Source organism: Rhinoraja longicauda, chromosome 1, assembly GCF_053455715.1.
Source record: "Rhinoraja longicauda isolate Sanriku21f chromosome 1, sRhiLon1.1, whole genome shotgun sequence".
NCBI lineage: Eukaryota > Metazoa > Chordata > Chondrichthyes > Rajiformes > Arhynchobatidae > Rhinoraja > Rhinoraja longicauda.
The window spans coordinates 130,768,783-130,779,848 of record NC_135953.1 but is presented as its reverse complement, the minus strand read 5'-3'; the positions used below and the strand labels follow the sequence as shown (position 1 = coordinate 130,779,848).

The following is an 11,066-nucleotide window of genomic DNA, read 5'->3' as shown; positions in this document are numbered from 1 at the left end:
ACATTTCCACAAACCCACGCGATCTCGAATACAATCCGTGCTATTGTACCCGACAGGAGCAAAACATTGGTACGTAACTTCACAGGGTGGTGAGACAGCGCTGTTTGTTGCAAGCACTGACTGTCACTCGGGCAGCCTGAGCAAGATCACAACCACCTTTTTAGGGAGGGAGTGTTTTCGAACAAGTTGCAGGCAAGGCAGGGCAGGGCAGGGCAAGGGGAAGGGAACCCCTTCTGGGCGCAGTTGAGGGTGGAAGGACTGGGCTGCGAGGACAGCCCTGAGCAGGTGAATGCGATCTGTTGGGGGGTGTCAGCAGCGGCGTCAGCTGGAGATGAGGAGGGAGGGAGGGAGGGAGGGAGGGAGGGAGGGAGGGCGGGGCAGCGCTGGGCGAGGAGCAGCGGGCGCTGGGAGCTGTTCACTCACTCAGTGCTAGTTGGGCTAAAGAGGCACAGAGACAGACAGGCATAGAGACATATACAGGCGGAGACTGAGCCTCCGCCTGCCAAGGCTCACTGCAAGGCGAGAGAGCAGCGGACAGCAAGCATCAGCCAGCTGCTCCCCCGACCCAACCACACAGCACACGTTTTCAAGACGGGATTCCAACCCTTCTTATCTTCAGTGTTTTCCCCACTTCTTTTATTTTGTAATTGGCTGGTTTTAATTTAGGTTTGAGGGGCAGTAGTCTTTCTCGAATCAACCCGAGCTGCTCGCTTCCCAACGCCGTGTAGGTCAAACAGGTAAGACATGTGAAATATTTGGGCGAGGGAGAACTACCGGTGAAGTGTTGTGTGTGTGTTTGTTTCGTCAGCTGCTAGATGTTTCGCGATGGGGTTTTTTGTGTGTGTGTTTTTTTGTAAAGTACTGTAACCGGGCCTTAGAGATTGGCGAGGGGAGGGGGGGGGGGGGGGGGGTGAAAGAAGCCAGCGTTGAAAATAAACAGTATAAGAAAATAACTGCAGGTGCTGGTACAAATCGAAGGTATTTATTCACAAAATGCTGGAGTAACTCAGCAGGTCAGGCAGTATCTCAGGAGAGAAGGAATGGGTCGAGACCCTTCTTCAGACTGATGTAAATAAACAAACGGATCTCCAGAAACATGTGTGAAGAGGAGACAGATTCGGAATGAACAAGAGTTAAAATGCAGTTTTCTAAGTACTGGAGAACAAAATCACCAAGTACTCGAGAAAGTACCAGCAGATGGTGCTTAACAATTCATGTAGCAGTCTCTTTACTCAGTTAGATAGATGTGTGAGCTTGTCACGTAGTGCAGGACTTATAGATAAACTTGATTAAGCTTAGTACGTCGGATTTGGTGAGGATCTACTCAGCAGGAGTGGAGGGTTTGCCCGAGGCGACATTTACAACATCCATATCAGATCCTGTGTTTAATTGTTTGCTGTTAGGCGAAGGAGTGGATGAAAATAAATGTCCAGGCTTTCCCTTTTGTTTCTTGCATCCTTGCAAGGTAGCCCGAAGTCAACATTGGGGTTTTTTTGGGGGGGGGGGGGGGGGGGGGGGGGGGGGTTGGGGAAGCATTTCGGGTTCGTAGAAAACTCAAGGCAATCCCGTTTTCTTTTCGGATCTCTCACTCAAAAAAGCCCCGAAGTTGCACGGCTTTGTAAACGGTTGCAAATGCGGGCAGTTGCTGTGTGTTGACGCTGGGTATCTGACAGCTGTGGGCAGCTTCGATTTACATGTGAATCAGTTGAGCTGTTTGTTTTTTTTTCCCCATCTGACCCGAGCTTTCGGAATAATACATTAAGAGCCACAAAGTGTCAGACTCTTCAATCTTCCTTGATGCGATTGACCAGAACTCCCGCGGCTAATCCCTCTGGCGGTTACTTAACCCCGTTTATAGGGTCTTCCCATCTCTTCCACATTTGCTAAGTGCCAGAGGGGCTTCCAAGTTATATATTTTTTAACATCACTATAATAATACAGCACCGAGAGTTACGTTTGAGAAGTTACCCACCTACAACGTTAAAGAAACTGCACATCGAAGCTGTGCCATCATAGATGTGTTGCGGTTGTACATGTGTGTGTTTCTAATGCGCAGTATTTAAGGGGATTTACCTTTGGGCAGAGGATACTTTCGAGTCAGATCTGTTAAGGGCAGGACATGTTTCCATCTGATGTGGTTCAGCCCGAACATGTGCAAAGGGATTATTTTTTTGTTCCTGAGACACGAGCCGCCGGCTTACGTTAGGCAATTGATTAGGAATCGACGATTTTTATATTTGTAAAATGCGTGCAAACCCTCAAATAACCCGAAAATCTGGTGAAGAATATGTGGTAGATGATACTACGCTAAAATGGATTATGTGTGTGTGTGTGAGTGCGTGTGAGACCGTCTGTGCTGTGCATCAATGTGCTTCAGGGGAATCTCACTGGCTGTTGTGATCGCTGTGGTTTTTTAAATATATTTATGACTGAACCAATCAGTTCGAAGATATAAAGAGGTTGAAAGAACATTTCTCACATGCCCATTAAACAACTACCATCCACAGTTTGAATTGTTTGGCGGTGTCACAGATTAACATTTTGTAGGCCGTTAATGACCTTTCAAATAATTCTGGTGATTGTATTATCCAATTTAAATACAATTAAATGTGAACAGTGCATGCTTGTAAAAGTCTGGCGGCTCAGGCTGCAAGTATGGACAGTGAAACTGTGATAGTTTCAGCTCAAATGTCCCTTTCATCAAACTTGAAATCGCGAGATGTAACAGGTTTTTAAGAAATGCATAAGTGGCGAGAGAACAAAATAGGGTGGAAGAGAGGGGAGATTAAATGACAGAAACCGACGAGGATGCAACGCAAAAGGCAATAGACAATAGGTGCAGGAGGAGGCCATTCGGCCCTTCGAACCAGCACCCCCATTCAATGTGATCGTGGCTGATCATTCTCAATCAGTACCCCGTTCCAGCCTTCTCCCCATACCCCCTGACTCCGCTATCCTCAAGAGCTCTATCCAGCTCTCTCTTGAATGCATTCAGAGAATTGGCAATCGAAACAACAGTTGGATGAAAGGAGGCAGAAGGATGGACCATCATCATCAGCACACGTTGTCCAAACATAGGATACAGGTCACGACCTGAGATTTGCCGACCTCAGCATTGATTCCAGAAAGTTTTAAAGATTCCCGAATGTCAAGTGTTTGCCACGCCTTGAGTATTCTTAATTGAGTTTCGGTGGAAACGGTCAGAAGATTGACCGAGGCGTTGGAGTGGGAGGGGACAGAATATTAACAAGGAAAGTGATTGTTGAGAAACTCGCTGCTGAGAGTCACTCATACGATAGGTTTGTTCATTGGAACAACCATTTGGTCTGTTGAAGTGCGGGGGCGATAATATCATGAACAATAATGACATTATCAGTACCAATTGACAATTTCCAACAGGTCAATGAAAATTAGAAGCATTTTTTTTTTAAATGAAGGGAAATGGGTGAACAAAGAGAAGCGGAGAGGCAAAGAGAAAAATAACCAGAATGCAAAATATACTCTTACTGCATTTCAGTATAGCAGCTGCAGAAAAAAGTACAGATTTTTTTTTAAAATGCAAGAGCTGCAATGAGGTTAGAGGTGAGATGAATGAAACAATGTTGTGTCACCTGTAAATAATAATTTAAATAAAATAAATGTGTTTCTATAGGTATGTGTGGAACTCAGAGGTCAAAATGGAAACAGATACAACGGCCCCTAGAGAGAAATAGTTGAGATCCAGGCCCTTCAGCCTATTGAGTCCACAAGCACCTGTATCTACACTAATCCTACTCCAACCCATTATATTTCTACCTGTATTACCATCAGCTCCTTCCACTCACCTACACACTAGGGGCAATTTCCAGCAACCAATTCAGGTCCCAAACGACACACTTATCGTCTGTGGGGGGGAAACTCATGTGATAGAAACATAGAAAATAGGTGCAGGAGTAGGCCATTCGGCCCTTCGAGCCTGCACTGCCATTCAATATGATCATGGCTGATCATCCAACTCAGAATCCCGTACCTGCCTTCTCTCCATAACCCCTGATCCCTTTAGCCACAAGGGCCACATCTAACTCCCTCTTAAATATAGCCAATGAACTGGCCTCAACTACCTTCTGTGGCAGAGAATTCCACAGATTCACCACTCTCTGTGTGAAGAAAAACTTTCTCATCTCGGTCCTAAAAGACTTCCCCCTTATCCTTAAACTGGTGACAGGAAGAACATGAAAACTCTGCACAGACAACAGCAGAGGTCACGATTGAACTCAGCCTGCTTGCTGTCACTTGTGAGGCAGCAGTTCTACTAACTGTGCCACCCTCAAATTAATTTGGCCTTGGTCCCAGTGTAAACACTTGCTTATAAATGTTTTATGTGTCTATTGCTCATCTAGTTCTATTCTCGTCGGAACTCTTGAAACATTTAAAACAACAGGAAATATTTAACCAACAGAAAATAAACAGCGGTACTTATTTACAATTCACATAAGTTGTTAGTTGTGACTGGGGGGAAATATCTGATTATTTTACTGTGGTACGCTATAAGTGAGTAACATGTACAGCGCCCTCCATAATGTTTGGGACAAAGACCCATCATTTATTTATTTGCCTCTGTACTCCATAATTTAAGATTTGTAATTGAAAAAAAATCACACTACTCTATTCATGCCATACTATTGGATTTAACTGCAAAATTCATAAACAGATAATAAGAACACAAAGATGAAAGGTTTAGAGGGATTTGAGCGAAATGCAGGCAAATGGGCCTAGCTTAGTCAGGATGGACAAGTTGGGCAAAATGGCCTGTTTGACCCTATGACTCTAACAAGGGGAATCAGGTGCAGAGCTAATAAAGAACACTGGCAGTAATGATCCATGGGAAGCGTTAATCACACACAAAAAAACATAAATGTACATGCCTGTTGATGCTATTGGAATACTTCCTGATTTACTCTCTGCCGGCATAATTGCTGTACATTATTGGTCAATAGTAATACAAATACGTAGGAATCAACTACAGCTATTAAATCAATTGAGATTACCATTTCAAATGATTAGCTCAAATGAACTTTAAGTGGTTTATATAATATCAGCAATCAGAGAGCATCCCCGAAGAGTAGCCAATTAAAAGGATTAAGTGACATTATAAGTGACATACAAAAAGTTCAATCACTTTCCCAAATAGCTACTTGAGGAGAAAAGGGTGAAAATAACAGTACCAAGTACGCGTTATTTAAGATATGTGGTTTCAATTGTATAGACAATTTTCCTTGGTGTTTAATATTTTTGTGCACTAGGAAAATATCTTCCTGGAAAATAAACCAACTTTCATAAACTTGGTGCATAATGATATTTATCCAAGAAGATTGATTATCTAATCTTTTTATAGTTGATTTGGAACAATCTAAACTGATAACAAGGAAATAGTTTGCCAGAAGTGTATGTTTATGGTAGCTTTTGCAAAATGCTTTGTGTCTGGTTTAAAATAAATGTTTTCTGCTTTTGTTAAATATAGGCAACTAAGAATGTCATAAATTTTGATAAATTATGCAGATGATATTACAAAAGCAATTCTACAAACTTGATGAGTATAGATCTGTATTTAGACAATAGACAATAGACAATAGGTGCAGGAGTAGGCCATTCAGCCCTTCGAGCCAGCACCGCCATTCAATGCGATCATGGCTGATCACTCTCAATCAGTACCCCGTTCCTGCCTTCTCCCCATACCCCCTCACTCCGCTATCCTTAAGAGCTCTATCCAGCTCTCTCTTGGGCAATAACATTGTTTATCAGTGTTGAATAATATGCCTTTGTTTCCAAAACTGTTGTGTGATTTATAATAAATCTGTATAGTTTAAAAACGATTTAAGTACAGAGAGATGAGGTTTAGGCTGTTGTCCAAAAGTCTTAAGATCAATGCATGTTAATTCAAAGGTCAGACAGGTTAACCTTAATAGGCAGAGAGAGATTCAGCAGTCAACAGTTGTGTGTGTGTGTGAACTCTCTCAGGATCTGTGAAAGCAGCAGCAACAAGATCAATTAACAAGACTACTAGAAAGGTATTGATGTGAAGTGTGTACTCTCATGTGGCTGACCTATACATTGATAGATACAGTGAATATATCTATTGTAATGCCCACAATGGTACTTAAACTGGCAGCAAATGTGTTGTGGATATTTTGCACCAGAAAATTCCAACATATTGATAGGTTTTCTTCTTGCAATACAGAAATTTAATACATGATGTTGGCTTAATGTTATTTGTATTTATACAGACTCTCTAATCGTGTAAACTGAAACCAATGGTGAAATTAAGCTGTTGTGTATTGATGTTTAATTTGTTCATATTAATAATTTTAATTTTAATTTAAAAAGAAGCAGTGATTATCCATTTTCAAAGGCTTATTGCCTTTCAGGGACCTGGCTTTAAGAATCATTGACAATATTTCCTGTACATCAGGTGCACATGTTTATAGAGCATACAAGTGTGATTTTCTATAATAATTAGACAGACAAAATGTTCCCATTACTGATGCAGAGCTTTCACAGCTTTACCTTGCTCCTAGCCAGTCAATGCTCAAGAGAGTGCAATGATTAATCTAGGTGCAAAGAGTGTTAAAATATTTAATCACCGAATCTTTGCCATCTTTTATGTTTATGAGTGCAAACCTCGCTGCAGAAATTAGGAAGCAATTCAAAGCTGACTTGTTGGTGACCAAAAAAATAAAAAAATGAGAAATTGCACATCATATCTGTTCACTGTGTTGCAGCTTTGCCTTCTGTTTATCCCATTCCTTTTTCCTAAGGCTTAGCAATATGTATAAACAGTCACCAATAGAACGGCAAGTTAATTGTAATAAAATTCAAATCCGGAAACATATCCACTGACACATATTCCATGGTTTTTGAATAATGTTTAGAATGTTTGGTTTATTACTGTCACGTGTACTGAGATACAGTGAAAAGCTTGGTTTTGCATGCGATCCAAGCAGATCACATATACCATACATAGATCCCATTATTTCAAACTCAAGTACAATAGATAGAGCAAAGGGGAACATACGGTGCGCAGAATATAGTTCTCAGCATTTTAGTGCATTAGTTCATTTTGACAAAGTCCAATGTGCACAATGGGGTAGAGATGATTTGGACAGGTCACAAGCTTATGGAAGGACCGTTCAGAAGCCTGATAACAGAGGGGAACATCTGTTTATCAACTTCTGATGTGCAATGTTCTTTTATGCACAACTGCATCGACTTTATCATCAAGCAAGAGTCTTCGACGCCCTGCACTGTATAAACAACAGAGTCCAAAGTCTTTTGCTTGCTGCCAAAATCTTTCCAATGTGCACTGAATCTTGGAATGCACAGGGCTTTGAGCAGACCCAAAAGAAGAAAATGGAAACTGTGTGTAATCTAAAGGTTTCCAACTTCTATTGCCTGAGATAAGAAATCTCTACCCTTTAATGGAATAACTTAATGGAATAACTTATTTTAATCACATTGACTTTAGTTTTGTTTAGAGATACAGGCCGGAAACAGGCCCTTCGGCCCATCGGGTTCCCACCGACCAGCAATCCCCGCACATTAACACTATCCTACACATACATTTACACTTACACCAAGCCAATTAACCTACATACCTGTCCGTCTTTGGAGTGTGGGAGGAAACCGAAGATCTTGGAGAAAACCCATGCGGTCACGAGGAGAACGTACAAACTCCATACAGACAGCGCCCATAGTCGGCATCGAACCCGAGTCTCTGGCGCTGCAAACGCTATAAGAGAGCAACTACCGCTGTGCCGCCCTATCAATGATCAATCAGTGTCGTGCTTTGTCTCTTGACAAAAAATCCACCCTCAGAGAAGTGCTGAGAAAGCCAAGCATGTAACATTTAGTGGTTGCACAAGTAGAGGTTTAATTTAGTTTAGATTACCTTAAACTTTTCAATGGGTTTATTCATTGTTATTTCAGTCCCTTGCTGTATTCCGTTCTGCCATACTCTGTTAAGATAATAGCTGAGTGTATAAACACTGGAACCTGCCTTCATGTGGTTGTCTTGATGTTCATTCTTCTTGTGTAAAGCCTGAAAGGAAATTATCAGGTGACCTTAACTGGTCTCATCTGACATCCAGACATGCACAGTTAAATTGCGGAGTGGGAATTGTGGCTGATTTATCAAGATTTATACTTCAATATAGTCTAGCCAAATATATTCCTGGAAATTGTTTTAAAATTGCTTAGCAATTATTCTAGCAATTTAACCTCCAATATGTCATGGTTGTGAGCATTTCTAGATCAGTTAATTTAGAAATTGAGCCCAGCATGGGGTTCGGAGACATTGCCAATGTTGGACCTGGCAGGTTGGGTGAGAGAAGCATTAGAGACTACATTAGACAATAGACAATAGACAATAGGTGCAGGAGTAGGCCATTCAGCCCTTCGAGCCAGCACCGCCATTCAATGCGATCATGGCTGATCACTCTCAATCAGTACCCCGTTCCTGCCTTCTCCCCATACCCCCTCACTCCGCTATCCTTAAGAGCTCTATCCAGCTCTCTCTTGAAAGCATCCAACGAACTGGCCTCCACTGCCTTCTGAGGCAGAGAATTCCACACCTTCACCACTCTCTGACTGAAAAAGTTCTTCCTCATCTCCGTTCTAAATGGCCTACCCCTTATTCTTAAACTGTGGCCCCTTGTTCTGGACTCCCCCAACATTGGGAACATGTTTCCTGCCTCTAATGTGTCCAATCCCCTAATTATCTTATATGTTTCAATAAGATCCCCCTCATCCTTCTAAATTCCAGTGTATACAAGCCCAATCGCTCCAGCCTTTCAACATACGACAGTCCCGCCATTCCGGGAATTAACCTAGTGAACCTACGCTGCACGCCCTCCATAGCAAGAATATCCTTCCTCAAATTTGGAGACCAAAACTGCACACAGTACTCCAGGTGCGGTCTCACCAGGGCCCGGTACAACTGTAGAAGGACCTCTTTGCTCCTATACTCAACTCCTCTTGTTACGAAGGCCAACATTCCATTGGCTTTCTTCACTGCCTGCTGTACCTGCATGCTTCCTTTCATTGACTGATGCACTAGGACACCCAGATCTCGTTGAACTCACCCTCCTCCTAACTTGACACCATTCAAATAATAATCTGCCTTTCTATTCTTACTTCCAAAGTGAATAACCTCACACTTATCTACATTAAACTGCATCTGCCATGTATCCGCCCACTCACACAACCTGTCCAAGTCACCCTGCAGCCTTATTGCATCTTCCTCACAATTCACACTACCCCCCAGCTTAGTATCATCTGCAAATTTGCTAATGGTACTTTTAATCCCTTCGTCTAAGTCATTAATGTATATCGTAAATAGCTGGGGTCCCAGCACCGAACCTTGCGGTACCCCACTGGTCACTACCTGCCATTCCGAAAGGGACCCATTTATCCCCACTCTTTGATTTCTGTCTGTCAACCAATTTTCTATCCATGTCAGTACCCTACCCCCAATACCATGTGCCCTAATTTTGCCCACTAATCTCCTATGTGGGACCTTGTCGAAGGCTTTCTGAAAGTCGAGGTACACCACATCCACTGACTCTCCCCTGTCAATTTTCCTAGTTACATCCTCAAAAAATTCCAGTAGATTTATCAAGCATGATTTCCCCTTCGTAAATCCATGCTGACTCGGAATGATCCTGTTACTGCTATCCAAAAGCTCAGCAATTTCGTCTTTTATAATTGACTCCAGCATCTTCCCCACCACTGATGTCAGACTAACTGGTCTATAATTACCCGTTTTCTCTCTCCCTCCTTTCTTAAAAAGTGGGATAACATTTGCTATCCTCCAATCCACAGGAACTGATCCTGAATCTATAGAATATTGAAAAATGATCTCCAATGCTTCCACTATTTCTAGAGCCACCTCCTTAAGTACCCTGGGATTAGTGTTTGGGTATTCAGGAATGGACATGAGACACCGCCGCTAGGGAGGAAGATCGGAGGCACTGCTGTTGTTGAGGGGAAGGGACAGAGTACTCTGGTGCCTCGGAAAGAGTGTCAAAATATGGGCGGGATTGGAGACACCACCTGAGGTTGGTAGAGGTTGGGAGGCGAGGCTGGCAATTGGGAAGAGTAGAGTTGGAGATTGCAACAGCATATTCTGTCAGGGGATTAGATACAGGACCAGGTGCAGATATGAAGCAACAAAACAAACTGTTAGGGGTAATAATGGAGAACAACAAAGTTGGGGAAGGGGAGAAAATCACATACTCTGTGGGGTTATTATTTTGATTTCTTGTGAATGTGTTGCAGATTAAGTGGCAATTCTGGGGGGTTAGATGAAGCAAAAGGAGTGAGTGGCCTGAATGTCTAGGTACATATTTTACTTACCGACAGGTCTACACATGTGTCACTGATACTGCAAGGGGGTCATGTTTGCAAGGTGGACTCAAGACAGGTGGGCTGTGCTGGTGTTGAGCTTCTTAGATACTGGAATTTCTAGGCAATAAAACAACAAGCGCCCTGGGGAGAGGGAGAATTAATGTTTCCATTCAGTTGGAAACAATTATTCCAGTCTGCAGCTCATGCCTGGTGATCACAGGTCCACTGCTGGACTGACCAAGAGGTTCTGTTTATGACTCTGCCTTGGATGCAACATGAGGTCTGGAACCTTCTATGACTTTGTAATTTGAACATATCTTAAATATTTGCAGGCACCACCTCCTCAAGCTGCGCATTCCAGACTCCAACCATCTTATGTGTGAAAAATAAAATCCCACTCAGAACCCTTCCAAACCTCCTAATTCTCATAATGAAACCAGGATGCCTCGGGTATGCTGACTTTGGACAGAGGACCCCTCAACCTCTACTGCTCTAAAGGAAATAAACCCACCCTCTCCAGAGACTCCTTACAATGGAAATGCTCCAATATCCTGGCAAAGCTCCACTGCGCTCCCTCAGTACAAGTTCATTATTTCTAAAGTTTTGCAGCCTGAATCACACACGATGCTCCAGGTATAGCCTAACCAATGTTTCATCTAGTAGTAAAAATGACATCCCAGCCATTG

General features: G+C 42.6%; 1 protein-coding gene across 2 annotated transcripts in view; it reads left to right on the top strand.

The window, feature by feature from the left end:
• The first annotated feature begins 397 nt into the window (after positions 1-397).
• Positions 398-11,066, top strand: part of fstl5 (follistatin-like 5) — a 614,890-nt gene continuing 604,221 nt past the window's right edge. For both annotated transcript variants that reach the window (XM_078406756.1, XM_078406747.1), the window contains exon 1: positions 398-737. The gene's annotated coding sequence lies outside the window, so the exon portion shown is untranslated. The remainder of the gene's footprint in view (positions 738-11,066) is intronic.